At 43.3% G+C, this 24,889-nt stretch overlaps 1 long non-coding RNA gene across 1 annotated transcript in view; it reads right to left on the bottom strand.

The window, feature by feature from the left end:
* The window catches only part of LOC142813891 (uncharacterized), a 152,863-nt gene extending 130,284 nt beyond the window's left edge, over positions 1-22,579 (bottom strand). Inside the window, exon 1 of the long non-coding RNA XR_012894718.1 lies at positions 22,448-22,579. This is a non-coding gene — a long non-coding RNA (uncharacterized LOC142813891). The remainder of the gene's footprint in view (positions 1-22,447) is intronic.
* Between the last annotated feature and the right edge of the window lie 2,310 nt (positions 22,580-24,889).

Raw genomic sequence — 24,889 nt, 5'->3', positions numbered from 1 at the left:
TTATGCTACCGAGGCTTTTACACGACGTTTGAAAAACGCGTTGTACATCTTTCACACACTCGTCACAATCATCGCGAAAAAAGAAACACGAGAACTGAAGAAAGTGCATGACACAAGTGCTGTGGGGATGACGCAGAGGAATAAGCGCATGCGTGAAATCGCTGAAGCGTTTGAAATCATAAAAGCCAGAGGCAGGTGCGTGAGCCAGCCTTTGATCGCTCCCACATATTCTGAAATTTCTTCTATACAGTATGCTGGATTACATGCTTGGAAGGGTTTGAGCAAATTTTCTGTGCCTTCCTGTATGCTTATATATGCCATGTGTTTTCCGTTAAACTTTTGGTAAAAAAAACAGCGCTTGTGTAGTTCACTTTGTTCTGTTTTCATGTTTTTTTTTGCTCTGATCATGGTGAGTATGTTCCAACTAGACCAATTTCCTGTTTTACTTTCTTTCACACAGCCCCGCCGCGGTGGTCTAGTGGCTAATTTCCAGAGCTCTCCACATTGGCGTCTCTCACAATCATATGGTGGTTTTGGGACGTTAAACTCCACAAATCAGTCAATCAGTCATCTTTCACAAATTCTGTCTCACTCGACGGTGTCTGTTGGCGGGGCTGGGTGGGGCGAAGCGGTACCGCCGTGGGTGAATGGTGGCATGAATTAATATGGCATGACACTAACGCCGATAGGAAACCTACTCGGCAGTGGTGCAGTTGAAGCATGGCCCCCGACATATCGCATCATCGGTCATGTATGGGAGGCCACGCTAAAGCGTCTCGATACCAGAAAAAAAAAAACACTGAACGTGCTAGCATAGCAGAGTCGCCTTAGATGTGGTTACGGTCATTGTCTTTCGCTTTGTGTTAGCGCGTGACGGCTCCTTATATAAGTTGTGCAGCTTCCACTTGCACCAATGGATCGATTACACTGCATCGAGTGTGGTAGCACCGACTAATAGAACTGCCGCAATAAGCGCTGCAGAAAGACAGCGATGTCGACGGATGAATGTGTTGCCTTGGTGGAGTGAGGCAGAGGCGAGCGGGTTCTGGAAGTCCTGCGTGCGTTCGCAGCTCAACATACAAACCTCTTGCTTCCGTGTTGCTGAAGCGTTGTCACACTGTGCCGTTCCCCACCCTAATCGACGACATTTTGAACAAGTGAATATCGTGTAGAAGTGTTTATTTCCTGCTTTTTGATGTCGTCTTCGTGCGGGATTCACAGTACGCTGTGTCTACAGGTATGTCAATATCATTAGCTACCACAACGGTTAAATCAAGATTATGGACGTTGGTCGTCGCGAGAGTGGTGCCACGAGGTGTTAACTTCGGCGAAGTTTTGTTAAATAGCTGCCAAACATCAAAATAGACAAGGCAGACGTTCAGATATATCACTGTATACCAAACACTACTTTTGTGACATGTTTCACTTTTGCGTTAATGCCGATTACCATGACGAAAGGAGAAAACGCATCCACGCCAATTTTCTGCCACAATTGATCTAATGATCACCAGTGAGGGTAGACTTTTCACCTTCATTTATTATAGTATGTTACCTTGTATGTTGCGAGCTTTTCACTCGTTACAGTTGTTCCCCGGAACAGAACGGTGTTCCTCGTGAAGTAATCTTGTCCTAGCTAAGGCTTTCTTTATCCGCGCTCTGCGAAAGAGTTTATGACTATCAGATGATGTTTAACGAGAACGAATTACGTTTCGCTTCGCTTTGTACTATTAAAGTAATTATCTAAATGAGGGATTATAACAGGAGGTCAGAAATATCACCTCCTTTTTTCTTGCATCAGTCCTCCTCCCCCTTGCATCAGCCCTCCTCAATCTCACTTGTCTTTCCCAATTCCTTGCTAAAATTTATTGTACAAGGCTGCGCCAAGCTTTACCCTCTCCCTCCTATTTTCCTTCCTCCTCCCCCTCACTCCCTTTCACTACTCCCTTACATGGCTACAAAAGACTTATATTATGCATGCCTATATACAATCCATTTCAGTGATGGTGGCTGCGTTTGTACACGGATCTTTTTTGTATTAGTTGTGTCAAAATGTGACCAGAAGAAAGTAAGGTAATTCCTCATTAGACAAATTGAAGCTTCTACATAGCTAATATGTCTGATATGTGAGGTTTAACGTCCCAAAACCACTATATGATTATGAGAGACGCCGTAGTGGAGGGCTCCGGAAATTTCAACCACCTGGGGTTCTTTAACGTGCACCCAAATCTGAGTAAACGGGCCTACAGAATTTACGCCTCCAATAGCTAATATGGCTTCACTTAACTTCATTGTGGTGCCTGTGACTGAAGGCGATCGCTTTGGTGACGGCACTTTCATGTTCGAAGGGTCGTTTTACGGGCCGCGTTTCAGAGCGAATGTCAAAAGTATTACTTTCTTTCTCAGGCAATGGATGCAACCAATACAAGTTGCCTTGGAATTGCGGTGTGTGCATTCGACGCCTTCGAAGACAGCGCGCTAAAATTCGAGTCTGAAGAGGCTGTGTTGGGACCTGCTTGCCACGTACCCGCTTTCTGAGGCGCACAGGACCGGCGCAACCTCAAGCTCGAACAGCTCCGCTCCTAAAGAATGTTTGCGCCTCAAAGATGTGTTGGGTATATGTCTGCCACCGCTGGCGTAGTCGCCACAGATGAACGGCCCTTGTGAGCTTTCACAAATATTTCACGTGCCGCGATGCACAAGCGACATTCAGAAGCCTGTAGATGAGGCACCAACAGTCCGTGCTAAAACAAAAGTGTAAGTTAGAAAACAGCAGCCACAACATTTCAACAAAGGTGGAGATAAAACAATCAACACACATCTGCCTGAAATCATGGGCTCGTTCAAGCCATAACAGCAGAAATCGCCAGTAATCGTTTAAGAAGATTGTAAAGGACAGCTAACGTTCTCCAAGTTACTTGTAAAAAGAATTGCGAGCAATCAGACACCTACACTAAGCGATGTTTGAACCAAAAAGAAATACATGAACAAAACGTGTGTGCTCGATGTGGTTCATTCGAAGCACGTTCCAGCAAATAGCACAGGAATGCGGCCTTCTCGGAATTCTTTTTCTTTTCGTCCTTTATGTGGTCCGAGGTGCGCATCCGAAAAAAAAAAAAAAATAGTCGTTAGACGATCGTCTCACAGTAGGTCTATGCTTCCCTTGGGAAATCGCGAAACAGTGTCCCAGTGGTAGTAACTTGAAAATTACGCAGCCATTTCCTTGCACTTTGCAGTCAATACTTATCCTGAAATGTTCGCTTCTCCTTTCTTACCTTTTTAGTTCTCCTTTCTTTTATGCTCTCTGTTTTTTCATAATCTCATTGTAGTTGTAAAAGATTTTTTCGCGAGAGAAAGTTCAGTGATGTTGACTTGCCGCTTTGAGCTCCAGCAAGGAAACCTAAACACCTTTTCAAGTAACAATGGAATGGATAAACGAAAAGAGCTTATTGCGTCACGAATTCAATGCCACAAAAATTATAAGAGTGTGTCTAGTGCGAGCGGAGTTAGAAAGATTTGTCGCACGCTACCAATCTTATCATCTCTTCTCTCGTCCCGACGAAAGCGCTCGAAGCTAAGCAGAAAGGAATAGCAGGGGCAAAACAAAGAAAAAAAAAGTAAGTCATGCGCACCTTGTGACTTTGAGCACTTTTGTACTTTTTTTACTCTTTTCTCGTTGCAGTGTACAACAGGACATGCGGTAGAATGCGTACAATGCCATCTATCAAGCACTATTCAGTACAAAAAATCTGATAAGGTAATCGGACACATCTTCCTGAAAGTCGAAGTGTTCTACGGTACCCCGTTTAAGCTATTCTGCCTCCTTTCTGTCGACGAAAACAAAGTTATTTTGCACACACCCAAAAGACACGCTTGCATTGACGTAATAAAGTTCGATTGGAGTGAAAATTGACCGTGAAAGAGCCCTCGCTTTCTTTCCTCACGTTAGTCAGGGAGTAGAAACACTCATGTACAGGACCATTGCCTGTCCTTATAGTTTTTTTTTGTTTTGTTTCTCCATATGCAGCGGGCCGCAGTTCCAGAAGGCTAATTTGTCATTAACTCCTTGTCCTGTGCCAAGTTCATCATTTGCCTGGGAAGTTCTACGTCGTGACAGACGTTTGAAAAAATCTCTTGTCATGACAATATGCTGCGTACTACACCATATCGCTACAGCAGAAACTGTCACCTTATTTTCTTCCCGTTGCAGGTTTCTAAACGAATGATGCAGCAATGAAAATAGCAGAACAATAGCTTTTCCTTCGAGATGTTTCTTTGCAAGCTATGCATGCTGGTGTCTCTAATGATTCTTTATATCTTATCATTACTTGTTTTTTTTCTACTGGCTAAAATATTGGGATCTTTGTATGACCGGAAGTTTCATACGACAAACGATCTTATTTCTTTCTCGTTGATGACAGCAAATAAAAAAATGTGGACAGCTTCACAAGTGGCGCAAGGCTGGACTGACAGTGGAGCTTATGGCCAATCTAGCTTCTGTCGGCTTCTACAAGCTCGACTAAGTCACTCCTATAGCTTTGGCTAGGCATCTCAATGCATGGCTATGTGGAGTGAATAAATGTATTGTTTGGCGCAGTGTCGTCGAGACTAAGCGAAGAGACTAATAATTTTACATGTTCATAATTAGCAATATATTCTTCAGCCACAAGTTAGTTAATTCGGTGTTAAGTAGCAAGATCTTATTCACAGTGTTTTCATCAGCGATATACGAATTAGTATGTCCTTAGCAATATCTCAGGTAGATGAAAAGGTCGAAGAGAGCACATGCAGGCCGAGCACGGTGCTAGACGTTAAAGGTTTATGATAATGGTAGTTTTTTTTTTTCTGTATGGCGTCATGCCGAGCTTAAGAAGCTCCACTGTCAAAAAGAGCATGCATGCATTCGTCCCCGTGGCCACAAAACTAAACAAATATCACTGCTTTTTTATTTTTGTGGAAACTGAGCCCCCCTGCATAAGCTGGGCCAATAGATCTTCATCGTTAACACTGCTGACGGTATTACAGGTGGTAGCTACTGTGACAGGAACTGACAAGCTTCACAAATAAGGCAGCTATAGGCTTGGGAAATGGTGAATTTTTTGTGTGGGTTCACACTTTCAAAGCCATCTCCCAAGGATGATAGGTACGTGCTTCATTTTTGGTTTTGCACCCGATCAAGCAAAGGTTAAAGTAATGACATCGTTAGTTTGTGTAGTGTGTCATTGTCTGAGAGTAAATGGAGAAGACTGTATATATATTTTCGAGATTTGAAACTTGTCGGTCAACTTTACATTGACCTCGGACACTTTTTTGTAGGCTAAAATATCTTGTTCTGGCACCTGCTTTAAAAAAGAGCCTATATTACATTATTCATCACAGTTTTAACAGATTAGCGTTGCTCAGGTCAACGACAGCAGGTTTAGTTACTTCGCATTTCACGTTGCGAGAATACTCACGGTAAGCATGTGATGAGAACCGGCCTGATGCTATCATGCTCGATCACTGCAGCTTATATACTGTTAACACACTGCCGAAAGTGGCTGCACCAGTAGAGTGATGAAACTGTGAAAGCTTTGCGAAGATTCTGTTGCAGCATCACTATGAGCATCATATTATCCGCATGTTTGCTAGATTCTCTTGCCATTTATGGGAAATGAATGCTGCAATGCGCAAACACCATGTGACCTTCGCGCAATGACGCTCAAAATCTACGTGACGTGTCACCAACCTTGTAACTCATCCTGAAATTTCTATACTGCTCCACAACGTCATTCTGTCGTGACTTTTTTTTTCTTTTGAGCCTTTTTCTATCTTTTGATTGATATTTTATATTTTCACATCGAAGGTCCGGCAAAACAAATAGATGTCGTGCTGAGTAGTCGGAGCGACGCTTGGTCGCCTAGCAGGGCGACAGGGCTGACGAAATTGAATTTTTGGACCATCCACCCCCCTAGCGTTAAGCCGCTTTGAGGCGCTAACCCGACAAAACAGTGAGTGGGTTCTGCAGGCTTCTTGGCACTCTCGGCATCACGTCCTTTCATGTTGCTTAAATTGCATTTGCAACCTTTTATGGAGAAATCTGGAGGCTTCAAACTAGGGTTCAGCTTAAATTGAGAACGACGCAGCGAGCGATGGAAAAGAAAATGATCGGTGCACCCTTTAGAGACAAGAAGATAGCACTGTGGGTCATGGAACAAACCGGTGTTAAGGATATCAATGTTGAAGTCTATAAGAAGAAATGGACAAGGGCCGAGCACGTAGAACGTAGGCAGCATAACCGCTGGTCATAAAGAGTAACTGACTGGATTCCCAGAAAAGCCAAACGTACGAAAAGGAGACAAAAAATCTGGTGGGCCTACGAGATTAAAAAGTTCGCAGGTATAACGTGGCAACGGAAAGCACAGGACAGCGCTGATTAGCGGGTGATGGAAGAGGCCTTTGCCCTGCACTAGGCGTAGTCAGAATGATGATGATGATGATAATTATGATGCAGGTATTGACACTTTGCGATGGTGTATTCGAGTGAGATCGAAGAAGGGACTCACGTGGTTGACATAACACGACGAGAGCCTCTCAGAAATCGTCAACTTGCCCTCGTTTAATAAATTTGATCCATCGTGGTGTGTTGTATGAGCAAATAAAGCAAAATACCACATGAACAAACACCAATTAGACAAACTGTTCAGCTGTACGTACGTATTTTTAATGCTCCACTGAAAGGCCACTAAACCTAAAGCTCTATCTTAAAGCTTTATCCTAACGCTCCTCAGTTTCCCGAAATTCTGTGTTGTGACATTCCAGTGCTAGGAACATTATTACGTTACAACATGAAACGCCTTTCAGTTATTGTTGACCTTTTCTGCCAATTTCGCAGCTGTTTCAGTAAGTACAACCGCACTTTATGCAATATAGTTTCAACATGTAAAGTTAAAAATGGCATCTGTGATTAGCTTCGCCAATCAAGCACCACCGTAGCTAATTGCTGAATTGTCAGAAATATTAAGTACTTTCCCACAAATCAGTGATTCATTTGCTTATTGTGAACTATTTCTCCGGGAAATCTGAGGTCGAGGCATGCTCAAAGCTTGCTGCAAAACAGATTATCACCTCTGTACCACCTTGCAAGGAGTGCCGGAAAAAGTTACGTTTAAGGAGAAAGCACCAAGAAATTCAAATCGAGCACTGATGCGCTTGAAGCAACTTAGGCCATTTGATGCCCAGCAAAGAGTTGCCCCTAAATGTCGATGACGACAAAATCGTTCTCAGCGTAACACAATGAACGCATTTCTCTTAACACAAACGCAGTTTTGAACGCTTCACAGCTTTCGCAGCAAAAGAGGCTAAGACATTGTTATTCCGGAAAGGCTGGTCAAAGGAGATACCATTAGTTCCTCCTAAGCAGAGAAACTAATGCGTAATTACGCATTCTAATACAGCCTGCCCCATCTCCGGCTATCGCAAGCCTGTTAGCCGGCGTCTGCTGCGCGTTCCTCCACCTCCTAGTAGACCGATGGGGGAGAATTGGTATGCGTTTGCGCTCCCTAATTACCGGAGCCAGCGACGACGGTTTACGGTTGATGTTTGTGGCTTTTGTAGGCTGATCAGTTCTTCGTGAAGGGTGTCGGGCGTCCCCGTGCTTGTTGCCTTTTGTGGTGTCGTGTTTTCATAGAAGACAAGTGGCGTGCTCTCTGTCTCGTGAGATTGTGTTTGGGATCACTGAGGCGAAAGCTGGGAAGTTCCCGCGGACGCGTGTTCGTTATGGGCTGCAGAACATGTTCTCGTGTAAAGACAAAAACGAAAAGTGAAAACAAGGGCAGTGCTTAGACGAAACTGGGGTGAAGAAGAGAGCTGAATCAAGCTTAGCAGATGTTCTGACAATTTATATCTGTAATACGCATGAGAATATGTATGTATCTTAATTATTGCTTATGCATAAACAGCTGCTTTGGCTTTTATCTAGAAGAAACATTGATACAAAACAAATATGGCCAGATGAACGAAACAGATCTTGTAGCTCTTCAACTCGACGATCAGAAAATACGAGAAGGTAATTTGCTATGGTGTCTCACCAAACTCTTCATGCATTACGATTAGTAAACGTCAGTTGTAATCGCACAGCACTGTACATTCAAGCTTCGCTTTAGAAACGTAAATGAAAATGACTTCAACTCTCCTAATCTGTGCAGGTTCTGCTAAAACAAGCCTGTAAGAAAAATTGCAATTCAGGACGACACAGCTTGGAACGGGGAAGACAACCTGTGTCAAATGAAGTCGAACCAAAAAGAAATTGCTGATGGCCATAAATGCAGCGTGATGCGGTAATTCTTCAAGCTTATTTGTTTGTTTACGAGTGACTTAATTAAGGGCCAACATGCGTTGTTTCCGGGTGAAGGACCCGCTAAACTACTTTCGATTTTTCAAGTAGCTGATGAGCTTAGTAACGTGGAAGAGTTTGGTACAAGTTATCTTTTGTTTGCAGTGCTCTGTAAACGCCCGCGGCGAGCTACCCGGAGATTATAGATACGTTGGATATCTGCTCTAAATAGCAACAGTGCATGCGCGAAAATTTAATGTGGGCATAGGATGCAGTAATAAAGCGCGGGAGTGTAGGTTTGACAACCTCAAAACAATCATGGCTTCAAAACATGTGATCAAGCTCTTGGGATTGCCTACAATGATTTATAGTCCGCGCCTTGAAATCGGTTAGTTTCGCGAACAGTAACTAATCAACTCTAAGGGCAAGGTTCGTAATTGCCCCGCCGTGGTAATCTAGTGGCTAAGGTACTTGGCTGCTGACCCGCAGGTCGCGGGAACGAATGCCGGCCTCGTTGGCTGCATTTCCGATGGAGGCGGAAATGTTGTATGTCCGTGTGCTCAGATTTGGGTGCACGGTAAAGAACCCCAGGTGGTCGAAATTTGCGAAGCCCTCCAGTACAGCACCTCTCATAATCAAATGGTGGCTTTGGGACGTTAGATGCCACATAATATTCAATTAATCAGCTGCGTAACTGTCAGAGTGAGACCAAGTAACCATTTTCGAAACAAAATAGCAGATTTGACGTGCGAATCATGAATTCAGGAGATCTGCGCCGCAAGAAGAACTCTCAAAAGGCAGCCTTTTCGGGGCATAATATTATTGCGCTTACATTGAGAGGAGTTAACGACCTAAATATTGCACAAAACTAGTGGGGTATCAAGCAAAATTACTAGAAAGTACTTTCACTGCAGTCTTGCGGAAGCAGCACGAAGAATCAAACTGTAGCACGTATTAGGCATTGCGCTCTATGTCTTAATGACGCGACTACACACCCCGCAAATCACATTTGCACAAGCGATGCTACAGCAACTGAAGGAAGAAAGGAAAGAAGCAACAAAAGGGAGAAGGCAGGGAGGTTAACCAGAAAGACGTCCGGTGGGCTACCCTACACTGGTGGATTAGGGAAGGGGACAAGAAAGATGTGAGAAAAGGAATGGGAAAAGCAAAAAAGGAGAGACTGACAGTAATTTCAGTGCAGCGCGTAGAACTCCACCGCATGTCAGAGGCGTTCACACAAGCCCGTATTTCTCAGGAAACACAGCAGGGCTTTCACTGCTTTGTGGGCTGTCGAGGGATGTGGACATTGCTGTAATAGCACCTGCACAGAAAGAGGCCGATCATACATTCACCGCATTGCGTTGGCAAGTACTTGTCTGTCTGAGGCAAATAGAGGACAGTGGTACAGCAGGTGTTCGATATTTTCATCGGTGCCGAAAACATCGCATGCCACACTGTCAATCATTCCGATTAACGAGGTAGAAGCTTTCGTGAAAGCAACTCCCAGCCAAAGTCGATAGAGAAGCGATGCTTCACGTTAAGGTAGGCCGGGTGGAGGCCGGAGTTGTAGCGAAGGGTCAAGCTCGTGCAGTCTTGTACGTCGTATACTTGGTGTGTTACATTCAGTCAGTGTGAGACTGTTGGCCAGTTGACGAATTTGCCGCGCCGCGTCCACTCTTGAGAGTGGAATTGGAACGTTGTTTGTTTCTTCATGTGACGTGCGAGCAGCATCATCTGTAGAATCATTTCCGTTTATACCACAATGCCCATGTAATCACTGAAGATGATGTCGTGGCCTTTTTGTATTAAAAGGTGGCGAAGTTTCACGGTTTGGTAGGTCAACTGCTCGTGGCATCCGCGTCGGAGAACTGACAGCAGGCACTGTAACGCTGGTTTTGTGTCAGAAAACACGGTCCATTTACTTGGTCTTTCTCAAGAATTGGTGAGTTCCAGTGGACTGCGCAGAGCCTCGAGTTCTGCCGTCGTGGACATTGTCGCATGTGAAGATACAGCATCATTTATTATCACCATAGTGAGGTCCAGAACACGGGATGGCTTTATGCTCTCCCATAGAAGAGCACCTCGTACTCTAAATCGTTAACAACTTTTTCTAAACACAGAAGATATTTGCGGCGGTAGTCATTCAACGTTTGAGGGGCCTGTTGAACGCCCTGGAAGGTCATTACCAGACTTTATCAGTGCTTGGACAAGAAATACACAGCTTGTCATTTAGCACACGTGATATCATAGCCTATACTCTGTCCCAATCTGCGCGTGGTATCCTTGTGTCTTTGGACAAGGAAAAAGCGTTTGACCGACTAGAGCACACGTATATCTTTAATGTGCTCACAGCCTTCGGCTTTCCTCCTTTGTTTGTGGAAATGATTAGAAATACCTACACTGCTCTGAAAAGCACACTAGTTCTGGATGGCTGGAAAAGTGCTGCCTTTTCAAGAACACGTGGGGTCCATCAGGGATGTACATTGTCTCCTGTGCTATTTGTCCTTAGCCTTGAGCCATATTTGCATGCTCTTGACGCGGATTCACGCGTCCGAAGTCTTTTGCTTCCTGGTAGCAGTGTCGTGAAAGTTACAGCTTTCGCTGACGTTATAACCTTGTACATTTCAGATGAAGATAGCCTTTCACGCAGCCTGCGTGGCTTTTCCCAGTATGGAGACATTTCAGGTGCAGCGTTGAACATCTCCAAATCCCGGTATTTTTTCATTGGCTCTCCAAACTCCAGGTTTGGTGCCGGTTTTCCTATTCAGCCGGCCGCGTCCCTTCTTATTTTAGGTATCTTATACAACCACTACGGCATTTGCGAATCCGTTTGGTTAAACGCGCTCGAAGAAGTAAGACTGAAAATTCAGGATGCACGGGGTTTTGACTTTCCGCTTCTTGAGCGGAGGTACCTTGCGCAGACTGTATTTTGCGGTCGCATTTGGTACCTTTCTCACGTCGTGCAACCGTCTTTACGTATCGTGCGATCACTGCCGTCTACTTTGTGTTCCTTTTTTTGGTCAGTCGGCACTGAGTTCTCTCGTGCAGCACTGGGACAGCAGCGTCCTCAGGGAAGCTTTGCTTTCCCTTCAGTGCCCATACGCTGTCGGCTGCTGGCACTGCGCTTCCTTTTGCTCCTAGTGCAAGGGGAGGAATCTCCCGCACGAACACTTGCATATTACTTTCTGGGTACTCACCTTCGGCATTTGATGCCGAATGTGCACCTTAACAGGGGGCCGCAGTCAATAACACTTCCTGCGTTTTATGCAACAACTGTCACAGTGCCTTTTTTCACCATGTCCAGTCAACCTGTCCTAGCATAGATGTGTTGAACAACCACATAGTTGAGACAACCGCTGCTTTGTTGCTTCCGTTGGTCCCCCCCAGCCCGCCGTGCTCGCACTAGACGGGTGTCTTGGAGCACGTTAACGGCTTCTTTTCTGCCTGGACACCTCCGAGACTTCATGTGGCGCCTGGCATGAGGTGTGCTTTCCACTCTCGACCGCTTCGATAGGTGGGGAATGGTCCAGTCAGCAACATGTCCGAACTGCTCCCTTCGGGAAACAAATCAGCATTTTCTAAGGCATTGTGTGATTGCTCGCGTTTTTTGGAGAGCCGTACATGCCAGAGTTCGCTGCCTCAGAGTAAATCGCTTCGTTTCTTCTGGGCGTTCTTCGCGAGACCACTTCGCTTGTCTTCTCATTGTTGCCGGCTCTTTCTGCCCCTGGCGCAACCGCTGCGAGGCGGTTGCAGCGGGCCGCCGCCACCGCGCGCTCTACCCGATCCTAGAACGATTGTACTTGGAGCTTCTGCCTGTTTTGTCCGAGGAGCTCTTCTTCCTTGGTGAAGGGGAATTTCTTCGGCACTGGCTTTGCCCTTTTGTGTAGGTCAGTGACAGACGAGTGAAACTTGTCTCGGCCGGCCTGGTATTGGCAGGCTGATGTGTCGATGCGCCGGCAGAAATGACATGCCAACATGTAAATATGCAAAATGTACATTGGTAGGCTGATGTGTCAATGCGCCGGCAGAAATGGCATGCCAACATGTAAACATACAAAGTGTACATATTCCTGTTTTATTTGTGTCTCTTGTTTACCTTGAAATAATTTTTGTGGTTGTGTTTGTGTGAACCATAAAATGTACATGTTCTTTCAACGTCATCTCATATCCATGTTATTGTGGATGACGTCTGTTTTGTCATCATCGTTATTGTATGTCCAAGAAGAAAATGTTCTGTTCAGTGTTTTTGACGTTTGTGACAATAAATTCTTCTAAACACAGTCTTAAAACACCGAGTTGCCCCTTGTGACGGTGTAACCACTGCTCCACCTGAACTAGATGGTGTAGTCGAGCCATCCGTCTAAATGTGCACGTGGTTACTGTAGTTTTGTTCTGAATGTTTTCAACTGAATGTAAAAATTAAACATATTGACCCAATAGACAACCTAAAGTCAATTCTTAGCATACAATTTGATAATAGATTTCTTTATAACGAGAAACAATTGGCACATAGGTACTTAAATGACCAGTTAGCAGATTGTCTAGCTCACCTGAAAATAATCAATATCATTGCGACTGATGCATCTGTGTCCAAAGAAAAGGCTAGGGTTGGCATCTTCTCTCCTTCTTTTGACTGGTCCTTTTCAATTCTACTCCCAGATTCGACTCCCCTGTATTCATTGAAGAATTATTGGCTATTGTGCTTGTCCTACACAAATTGCCCTCAAGCGAATCATCAGCAGTGATCATTACAGATTCATTATCTGCGTGTAATGCACTTTCTGCGGCAGCGAATGCAGAGCTGATTAATTTGTTTCGTCATTTAATGCCGAAAAAAGTGAAAAAAAACTGCATTTGCTATGGGTACCAGGCCATCGCGGATTATATTTGAACGAAATGGCGGGCTCTTTAGCTGCAGTATCCCTGAGTGAGCCCACCATCCCAGTTTTGCCAGATACGGCATACGTGACAGCGCTAAGGTTCCGAAATGCTTGTTTGCATTGGGGAATAAGTAATTTGAATAAATTTAAAGATTCCGAGCATTTAAGGTATTGCTGCAATAAACAGTGCTGTGTATCTCGCCAGTTAGAAGTCACTTATACCAGATTGCGCTGTACAGCTCCACAACGAAATTATTGCCTTAACAAAGCTCGACTCAAGGCGCCACCGCTGTGCATTTTTTGCAACAAATTTTAAACAAATGAATATTTCTTTTTACTCTGTCGTCGTAGCACTTATCAGAGAAAAAGATTTTTAGAAGCCCCTTTACAGATGCTAGGAATACAAGTAAATGTACCAGTACTTTTATCACATGGCGGCACTTCATTTGGTTACTGCCACCGGGATATATGTTCCGCTGTGTTTGACTACATCAATGAAACTATAAGATTACCCTCCTAGTGAACCGCAACCTTTTCAGATCTTTAGTTTATAATTCGCAGCTATATCTGTCAGGAACAAAAGATGGTTTGACCGCTTGCTCAGCAACCATTTGTGTTTATTGGCAGTTTTATCTCTAAAATACCTTTTCAGATTGGCTTTAATTTTATTTTAGTTTCATTTATTATCCTGCCGCCCGGTTCCTGGCCCATCCCCCTCTGTAGATGAGCGCCATTCTTCTGAGGTCATCGGCATCAGCATCAGAACGAGATCGAGCACGCTGGAGTGAAGATCCTGGGTGTCGCGCGACTGCGGTGTCGGGTTCCGGACCCGAACGCGTGAAGTCAGGCAAGGCCAGGACGCTCCAGCTGCCCATTGTATGTTCAGAGGTACGCGGCCTTCCAGGATTCTGGCCGTGACTCTTCAAGGTCACGTCCCAGGTGTCCATTCCGGCCGTGACTGTTTAAGGCCACGTCCTAGGTGTCCGGGCTTCGACTGCGGTCCCGAACCACCCATGGATGGCGGAACCTTCCGGGTAGTGATCACCTCCTCGGAACGAGCCAGCGTCGGTAAGCAGCCGCAGTTCTTGCGGGGGCAAGGACTACCGCGTCTTCCGCCAAGCGTCGACGTGCTGGTCAGCGCGTGAATCCAGCTGCTGAGATATCGGCAGCATCCGCCACCTCAACCCACCAAGCCACCGCCACCCTGAACGCCACCGGTGACAGTTGATTTTCACAAACATTATAGCTGGACAACTTATTGGACATGTTTTAGTTTGTCAGCTTAGACTCAGGGTGTACATTGCCACTTTATCTTTTTTCCCCTTAATTACGCTTAAAGTTTCCACTTTTCCTGTCTTACTTTAAACGGCTTCGTAATTTCTCAGCTCTGAGGCTTTCTCTCCGAGCAACAATTTTCTCAACCGTAAAAATGCATCACAGGTACCCTCGCTCGCATAATAATGCAGTTTTACGTAACGCACAGAGTTGCGGACTGAACCTTTGAACAAAGCGTGACTTGATTGGTTAACACCGCTTGCAATGGTAAACTTTTTGAATATCTCGGCGTAATTAAATTTCGACCAGTTACACCAGGCTAAATCCAAGTGTAAATAACTCGCGATTCACTATAGCTGTCTGAATTTTTTTTATTATTGTGATAGCAATTATGTGACACTCTCGGGACAGTTGCCGCCAAGATTTGGCGTATATTAAACACGGTTGCTTGTCTGTCTCCGCCTCTTTCTTGAGGATGTTCCGGGCAAGCCGTAGCTCGAAACCCTCAAGTCCGAAGAGAATGCATGGCTTGCCGACCTTCCTGCTCCCCTGGAAAAACTCACATGTCGTGGGTGCTCCTCCCAGTGAAAGTCTTGGCACTGACCCTGTGACCCCGGTGTCCCCCAACCTAATCAAGTTGCAACACCGGCCTTTGTTTTATATTAGATATTCATCTTGCTGAAACATTCGAAACATTGACTACAAGCTATTCAATAGTGTAATTCATTATTCGATTAGGTTTTATTCAGTTCGAATATTGAGCCTTCTAACACCCCTATTTTATTTCCTACAGCACCAGCTAAAACAGAGGATCAGCAGAACCGCTCGTTGTGTGTGACGCACCTCTCTTCTGTGCCTCGTCTTTCGACTGGTATAATTTGTCTAGCAAGAACGCGCAATGCAGTCTTGATTCATAGTGAAAATGAACCAAATTAAAATGCTCACAAACTTCCACATTTGTTTTATTCAATGAGTTCTTGATCTTGCGGTAAAAATCTGCACTCTGCCTGATAATAACATCGTATACGCCATTAACTACACTTATGTGACACGTGTCGGTAGTCACGACAGCTAAAGGCTGAATTGCGACAGGGCTCGCTAGTCGCATACATCACCTAGAAGTCATAAACCTGGATGAATCACATTCCCTTTACATCACTCGCGATTTGTATTGTAATAAGTTTCACACAAAAAAAGTGAAAAAAAAAAACGTCGGAGCCAAGAAAGCAGCCGTAGAACGTTCCCGTAGCATGTCTGTGACGCTCAGCGCTGCAAGCATACAACGGGGACATCACTGATGCGTCCGGTCAACGCTGCACGTGAATCACAGTGCCTCATCCTCGCTCAGCTCTAGGTGATACTCCACACACCCATACACGCAAAAAAAGTCTAACACCAACAAAAGGTATACGCCATGCTTTTGCAGGAGTCATCTTCTATTATAATGTCTTTCGAAATTTTTTTCCTGCATCATGTATGCGACGATTCACGTTGGCCCAGAATGCTAAATAACCATCTTGCTGTTACTTGTCGCTGATTTTGCTTGTTTAAAATGTTCTTATTTCGAAGTACGGTCACAACGACGTGACTCACGTCTCTTGGTATGTCACGCCAATAACGCCGACCACGCAGTTTTCGCCAGAAACAAGGAAGAAGCTAGGCCAATTATATTGCATGGGCAAAAGACATTCACTAAAAAAATATTGCTAAAAAAGAAAAACAATAAAATGTTTGTTTTAACGATTCATACATCAGCTTGGTTTACTTAGTAAAAACATTACTGTCACCATTCTTCTAACGTTACTCACGAAGCACTATGAAATTTTGATTTGTCTTTGGAGACTGCGAATATTTCAATATGAAATTGATGACTGCTTTCGTCCGCAAACATTAATTTTTTCAGATAATTAGAAAATTCTTATTTATTTATTTATTTATTTATTTATTTAAAAGTACCTAACAGGCCCCTTCATGTAGAGCATTGAGTGCAAAGCACCAAAGTGGCGCTGAAAAACATATTGTTGGTGCCATAGGCTGTGTGTGCAGTCGGTTTGTCAAATAATTTTGCGATTTCATAGGCTGGCTACTTAACTACGGACAAACGGAAAATCAGGATACATAAATAGGTGTGCAGGGTTCCATAGCAAGCATAAAAACTCTCGGATTCCCATAAGGCGGGAGGCAGAAGAGTAAAATTTGCATCGTAGCACCTCCTCTCACTCGCCACCAGCTGGTTAGCCGAGCCCAGAAAACTTGGTTTAAAATGGATGAAAAAAAAACGCAAATCGCGTGCTTCTCTTAATCTCGTGCATCTCGTGCACATGCCTGTACATGTACCTGTACATGTGAGGTGGTTATAAGGAACATTGAAAAACATAAGCATCATTCATTGCATTTGAAAGGTGTAGACTCACATCAAAAACTTACAAACGCGCGTAGCTTGTAAAAGTATATACACAAACTAGAAAAATACCTTATATCAAATAAACATTACATGGACATACACAATAACTAATGAAACTTTTGAATATTCTGCAAGGAACGAAGTAACTGAACGTTCCTTGGCAAATATAACTGCTCGAATCGTCCTGAAGGCAAACACTCATCGCGAGTATCTTACATAGGAATCTACATGTAACCTAAAATCACCTTCGCTTGTTGACCTTAGCGGTAGTATATGCAGCTCTCATAAAACGTCCGTGAGTCCCTGCTAAATGAGGTTTACCTTTTTTTTCTTTTCCAAACATTGTTTCAGTTACTGTATTGTTGAGCAGTGTATGAGAAATGAAGACATTAGCTTCACCACACTAAAATAACTTTGTTATCTTGCGATCACTATCAGGGGTCTACTGCCTCATATTTCCTGCAATAAAGCACTAAATTGCAAGTAATTGCCAAAGAAAACTCTTCGCGATCTGCAGTGGTTTATCCGGCCCTAAACTCATTCACTGCGACAAGACTCTCACAGAGGTCCCCACTATCTTTCTTGCTTTGTCGCCTCTGAAATAATTGTCTTATCTGAGCTTTACTACCTTTGATGAATACAACCATCATTGTGTTCCCGGAAAAAACGGCAAAATATGCCATCAGTAAAACTGCAGGGACGAGATAATGAATGTAACATGATTCCTGAACTCGGTGACAAACTTTGTTTTCGCGTACTTATACTGAACACAGAATAGGCTAAGTTATATTATGGTGACGAAACAAAAATGCACATTGCATCACTTGCATCTACATGACAAACATAACTGGTACTTTATAACACAAATGACATGGCATACGCATAATTTATGGCACAATATAAGCATCAAGATGTCATCATGAGGCAACTAAGTCGTTCCGTCGCATTCTTATATGTGTGAATGGGAACGACATGATGTACTTGTATCACAAATACAGCAGTCACGTAATGAGAAACTTGCCATGACATGAATGTAGTCCTACCAGTGGCTACTTTCAGGAAGTTCATTTGGAAGGGTCCACATAGCGGTACATCTTAGCCTTAACACACCACCCATATCTTTTCACAAATGACGAAGTGGACTCATAGACGTGTAGAGTCAAAACAAGTTTCCGGGAGAAAAAAAAAGATCTTGGTGTTTTAAAAGTTCTTGCATACTCAAGAGCCCAACAGCTTTGATGTACTTATCTTGCAAAAGATTGAACTGCAACTTAAGATATTTTTACTAGCGTGTCCTTAATAGTCTTATTTCAATCACATTTGTATCATTCTTGCATTCACTGCCATGCAGTCAATACAGGTACTCAACCGTATCTCTTGTTAACAATATATATGCATTTGATTGACCTCCTATATTACGTTTTTTTTTATCCCTAGTTTCCATCAACAAACATTGAAATGTTTGCAGGTCACTTGCACGAGTGATGAATATGCGCACTTCTGCTGCTTTACTGCTCAATGTAATTACCAAAAACGTTAGGACATAAATGACCACCTTAGTTTGATTTCACGGTTTCGTGACTCGGTTCCTGTCGATAAGGAAGAGCCCGCAAATGAGCCCGTGCAGGCAGCTGTAGTAACAGCGAACATTGGAACAGACCGCCAGAAAATTAGTGATTACGCATAGGGAATTTGAAACTTCTTACACATTTAGGATCTTGAGAGGTGGGGCAAAAAAAGAACAAAAAGACATGGCCTCCATACATAAAAACAGAAGCAACGGTGCTACGCTACTAAAGTACGCGGTTGAGAATTTCACGAGTATGTGGTTCCGAGCAGGATTTTAAAGATTGTGCAAACATTCTAGCAAAGATTCAGCTTGAGGCACATAATCTTACTCGTAATGAAAAGCAAATATTCCATTTTCAAAGAGTGAAGTGTATTGCGTGCTAGTAAGAGCAGTTCGATTGAGTACAGCTGTACCATGCAACAAAATTACTTCACTGGGACGTACGAACAAGAGAGCATGGTCTCAATGTAACTTATACAGGACTGCAATATAAGCACAGACCACGTATCATCGAACTAAACACAGCAAAAAAGCAACACAAAAAGAATTAAGTTCGAACAGGATCCCGTATTATTTTGAAGAAAGGCAACATTTTTTTTCCTCGTCGGTAACATCTAAAACGGCAGTAGGGGAAATACAATATTCCAACTCCCCGCCCCAAAAAATTATGTATGCCACATTCTGATTAGAACTTCTTCACCTTGCATTTCGATTTGTTCGGTATAAGGTACCTAACCATGATCATTCTAATTTTCATGTAACAATGGGTATGCAGCTCGTCTGGGTCGTTGGCATGATTTTGCGATACAGTGCCTGTGCCCCAATACGAACATCGTGACAGAAAATAAGTGTTGACAAGATGCACCTCTCTTGCACTGACCACCCGAACAAACGCACACGACGTGCCAAACACCTTTGACTGTCATGCATTCAAACATCGCATGGCGAATTGTTTCTCTGTTGCCCCAGTTGGAGCAGCAATCATTCGGAACTACGACGTTTAAGTATATGTTACTCTATACGCCGCACTGTGCCAGTCTCTGATGAGTTGGCAGCGTGTCCCACTGGCGCAGCCAATCAAATTCTCTAGCGACTTCCGGCGTATAGTTGCTCTGTCATCTCATCCACTTGTTGGACCTCTATCTGTTTTTCCTCGTCGGTAATGGAGCGACTGATCCTAGTTGGAAAAACTGATCGTTTAGAAGGTCGTTGCAATGACTCCTCGAACGTCTCCCTGCTTTTGCTGACATGAACTTCTGAAATCAACGCACACAATGGTTTGTCATGTATCTGATCAAAATTTGCTGCAATGCTTTCGGAGTAACTTGTCATTGCGCGCAAGCATGTTATGTTTTGGGAAATGTAATATTTTTTTTTCTTGAAGCCACTGGACTGATAAAAAAGCATAACCAAGCCTGTAGTAACGTTGAAAGCAGGTCCTCATTGTATGGCTATTTCATTCAGGTGATGAGTTCGTATAAAGAAGGAAGCTTGATAAGGTTAAAACTAATCTGGATCTTGTTTGGTTCGTGCTCTGCCAAAAGGAGCTTGGGCATAAGGTGAGTGAGGGTGAAGAGAGGGGAGTAAAGAAAACGCTGCAGTAAAGTTGCCTCCGATAAATAATAAAACCTGCGCACGCCTATAATGTGAGTATCTTATTTTTCAGGGGCGAAGTTCATAAAGGCGTGGGTCTGTCCATCTTTTGTATGTATGTACGTGACCACCTATAGTTCCACTTTTGCCAACTGCCCACTACTTCGTCCTTGCAAACATCCCACTACGCCCCATCACCGATCCACCACTACACCGACCATAAAGCCGTTACAATGAAGGGGGAATGGAAGCGACGTATTGCTATACCACTTACGAATAATAAAATTTTTTGTATAAACATATGCAGTGTTTGTCACGTCTTTGATGATGTAGTGGGCGATATTCGCAGATGATTCAAGCTTTAGCGACGGAACCTTCTAGCGCTTCGGCCCATTCATCTTCATTCACTCCGTGGATATGCTGTGACTTTTTTAACAAATAATGCGACTTAGGCGTCGCATGCTTCAAGACTCCAATTGTTTTGTGCAACCATATGTATTGATACAGAAGATGTGATAGTAAAGAGCTTTGTACTCTGTAAATCTTCGCATACAGGCTACTAACAGGACTCAATCTTTATAACTATAAGAGATAACTATTCACAGTTTGATTATAAACTAGCAGACTTCTCCGCTTTTGAACCACAGTATTGATACGTGCATTATGTGCGTCAACAATAACTCTGGTCTCTGAGGCAACGAAGGAAAATCAGGCATGCTGCTGTGACTGGAATCTTTGCCACACTTTTTTTTTCTGTATAAAAAAATTATACACGCAAAAAATGCTTTAACTCTTAAGTAATGGATATTCATTTAGTTCAGAGTATACACAACAAAAGAAAACGGAAAGCTCTGAATTAAGTGTGCGAGATCTATTCTTCAATAGTACAAAGGCGTCTAGTGGCTAAGGTACTCGGCTGCTGACCTGCAGGGCGCGGGTTCGAATCCCGGCTGCGGCGGCTGCATTTCCGATGGAGGCGGAAATGTTGTAGGCCCGTGTGCTCAGATTTGGGTGCACGTTAAAGAACCCCAGGTGGTCTAAATTTCCGGAGCCCTCCACTACGGCGTCTCTCATAATCATATAGTGGTTTTGGGACGTTAAACCCCACATATCAATCAATCAATCAATAGTACAAAGGCTTATGTCGACAGAATGCGTCGAAACCACGAACGATACGTAGATCAGTCAGTCATCACCGTAAAAGCCATCGTGAAAAAAAAAAACTTCTATGGTCAGTAAAATTAAACACTGCTATCCACTGTGCACAGCCATGTCATGTGTGTAGTGGGCCGATAATTTATAGCGACTATTCAGTTTTTTACCTTCGCGTGGCAGTTGTCCGTTAACAAAGATACTGCGAAGTGCGCGAGGCTGCTATTAACAGCTTTACGCTGGCGTCATTGGCGTAGGTTGTAGCATTCAATTTTTTCATCGAAAGTGCATCATCTTTATCAGTATTCATTGCGATATAAAATACAAGTAACATTGCAGAATAACGTGCATTTCAATGTAACAGATAAACTGCGCTTCCTCAGAGCTATCTGCTCATTGCATAATTTTTTTTCCACACCGTTTTCTTCAACATAACACCTGCAACGTAATACACGGCTCATTACCTCTGACAGTATTCTCCCACAGGGGTCTTCTCGTACCCGTAAAAAAAAAAAAGAATTTACGCCTAGTGCACATACAGATAGGCGTTTCTCCTTGAGGAAAGACAATCAGCTTTGCTTCAATTTTTGACGTAGAGACGACTCATGGCTCAGTAGTGCAAGTCATGCAGTAAATTCACTCGATGACAAGCTCACTCGTTCATATCACTGCTCGTTAAAAGATCGTTAATTTTAAGGCTCTCATTTGTCTCCAAAAATTATAGGACCACTTTATGATGCCCCCAGAAAAGCATGATGAAGTTTTACGTGAAAAAAAATGGCAACAAAAGATTACGGTGGTTTCTGAGACATAAGATTGCAATCTTATAGTGAGTCAATGTGACAACGCATTTGGATAATTTTAAGAAGTTGCCTTTTCTATTTTACTTGCAATCAATTTGTGGTAGAGTCGAACGTACTCATTTCTTTTGGTCCATTCTGGGTTCATTCTAACAGGCCTCCGTCTATGAGCATACATGCAACAGCACATCGCCACAACCGCTTATCTGCGATGGTGTATGAATAACCAACACACTGCCCAGAATCACCTGACAGTAATAGGCAAACAGCGGCAGCTGAATTGGAATTCTCCAGTAAATGTCCCGGAAGCCCATGCACGATTTTATTGTCACAATGAAGCTTCATACAGTTCTTTAGATATTCGCTGTATTAAGAGTGCGCATAGTGTGCTAACTGTGGTTGTCAACAAATTCTGTCTCTTCTGGAGCACGGATATTGAGAGCCAAGGCAGTTGAAACTTACATTACAGCTTTCAATGGCGAAGTAGCAGAGCTTGCGAAGAGGACCTTTGCCCAACCACTCGTCGTCGGTCCAGTTTGGCAGACTGGATAGATTGAATGTGCGCAGGCTCTTTCAGGGCATTCGCAGGCTAACTGCTTCAGATGGCAGCAAATCGATGATGTTCCTGCGGGGAAAGAAAACGCTTGTATTGAGATAAAACACAGGTGCTCTGAAAACGCAGGGTTTTGCTGAGGTCCTCTCTCGTTTCTGATGGATGCAAAAGTTTGACGTGGAAATGATATTTGTAGGTCGTTTGTTTGGCTGCCGTAGTTTATAATATCTTAGCTTGATATAATCCCTGTGATATGATATGGCTGTGTGAATATTTAGAATGGGCAACTAAAGCTTTACGACTCCATAGCAATAAGGGACTTGCATTTGATCACGAGTTTCTACAAAACTTACCAATGACTGCACAACTTGAGCACAGCATTGTTTGAGTAACTACCTTCTTTGCATGACTATGTCCAGGGACTGGGAGAAATGTACTACTTGTTGGTTAATGGGATTCACGGATTGCACTATGTGACTGAACCCTCACTTGGCCCATTACCTTATTTTTGTGGCCCCTGAGTTTTTACGGACAAGACTTGCACGAGCAGCTGTAGATAGATAGTGAGGTGGTATACTGTGGATTATTGCTGGTCTTCGACATTGCGCGTTTTCTCCTCCTCTTTTCGTCTCTCTCTCTCTCTCTATTTTTTTTCCCTTTTCTTCATGGTGACATATCAGTTGTGCTGAACTCGTTGAAATTTCCGCCTTTCATCTTTTTCTACTTTTTTTTCTGGTTTTCTTTTTCCGCCTTTGTAGGGTAGCAATACAACTTCAACATGACTAACCTCGCTGCCATTCTTGTGCGTTCTTTCTGCCTCTCTTCCCTATTAAGCCCTAGGCGGCGTTTATTAGGTTGAATAAAAGAAGATTCGCTCAATTTGAAATGATTGACGTGTAATTGGGGTCTGTCAAGTGCGTTTCTTTTTCTTGATTTTACCACTGCACGAGAGGAGAAACTGTTACCATGCCTTGGCTAATCCGTGCAATTATTCCATGCATCAGCTAGTCACAATCAGCCATGAAACAAAAGCTGGACCAATCTCTCCTAAATACCATTCGTAACCACAAGCACTGTTCATTGTGTATGTTGCTGCGTATTGAAACTTTGACAATGTCTTACAGGCTGTTGCGTATAGTAATCACCGCTCGAGAGACCTCATGTCTGTAAAGAGCTTCCTGCTGCCATCGAGCGAGTAAATAAATGAAGGCGTCATCAAAAGCGCAGAGTCTGGCACAGTCATGTGTGGTAACTTCAGGCGTTTGTAATGGGTGCGGGAGAAATATTGAAAGAATTCGTGCGGGACAAAACTTGCGAGCCGGTAAGATCAACGTGATAGAGACGAGCCATTCGGCGTTCACGTAGATTCTTTATGAAATCACTCCTAAGTCTGTAATACATTAGAGGCTGAGCAGTTCAACTTGAAAGGTAAATGTCATGCTTAGAGGATTTGTATGCCTTCTTAAACTAAATTAAATGGAATTTTATTTCACCTCAAGGCTGGGGCCAGGCTCAGTAGAAAAGTGACGCTTGTGATTTGATGGCTCTCTAACGTACGTTTGCATGACAACTTTTGAAACTTGCCTATTTGGTTAGTTTTAAATAAAGTGTGATCATTTTGAAGTAGAATATTTTTGTTTGAGAGATTTTTGGTGTTTAAATCTTATTCCACTTGAGGCCTGAACTGTGCACAGTACAATGTACAAGCCTTTTCATCGCCCTTATTTTCTAATCTTACCACGGCATATATTTCGCCCATTAGCGTATGTTCAGTGCCTGAAAAAAAAACAAGCAATACTGATCATAGAATGGCTTCGATGTATATTGTGTTGAGCCAGAATAGTCACCTGTATTACAGATGTAGTCAGACAGGGGTACATAAGGAGTGGAAGTGAAGAAAATTTCAAAGCATGAGCAAAGTACATAAACATATCAAGTGAATGTCCTACCACATGGCTGCGAGTCTGCTTGTGAATAGAATGAAAATAAATTTATCGGTTTAGAAATGCAGTGGAAGTGATACATGCTTTACAAACACACGCGTCCCGGATAGATGATTCGCAGTACAACATCAAATATTACAGTATTAATGCGTGCTACAAGCGCCCGTCGCGATCGAGCGTCAGAAAATGTGTTTTTGTTCTTGTTGTTCTTCACCTATTGACCGTGGCGCATACCCCACTATGGGGTATTGACCAAGAATTGAGTTGTTTTAAAACTTAATTTTCAGATTTAGAATAATGGAGAGATAATAGAAAGATTGCCGATAACCTAAGAAAGTGTGGTGCTTGATCCAACACATACAAGTATTTAAACACAGAAACGAATTTATTCTTAAAATAGAGCAATAT

The sequence above is a fragment of the Rhipicephalus microplus genome, chromosome 4 (assembly GCF_043290135.1).
Source record: "Rhipicephalus microplus isolate Deutch F79 chromosome 4, USDA_Rmic, whole genome shotgun sequence".
NCBI lineage: Eukaryota > Metazoa > Arthropoda > Arachnida > Ixodida > Ixodidae > Rhipicephalus > Rhipicephalus microplus.
Note: the sequence above shows the minus strand (reverse complement) of the source record. Positions and strands in the feature narration are given on the sequence as shown.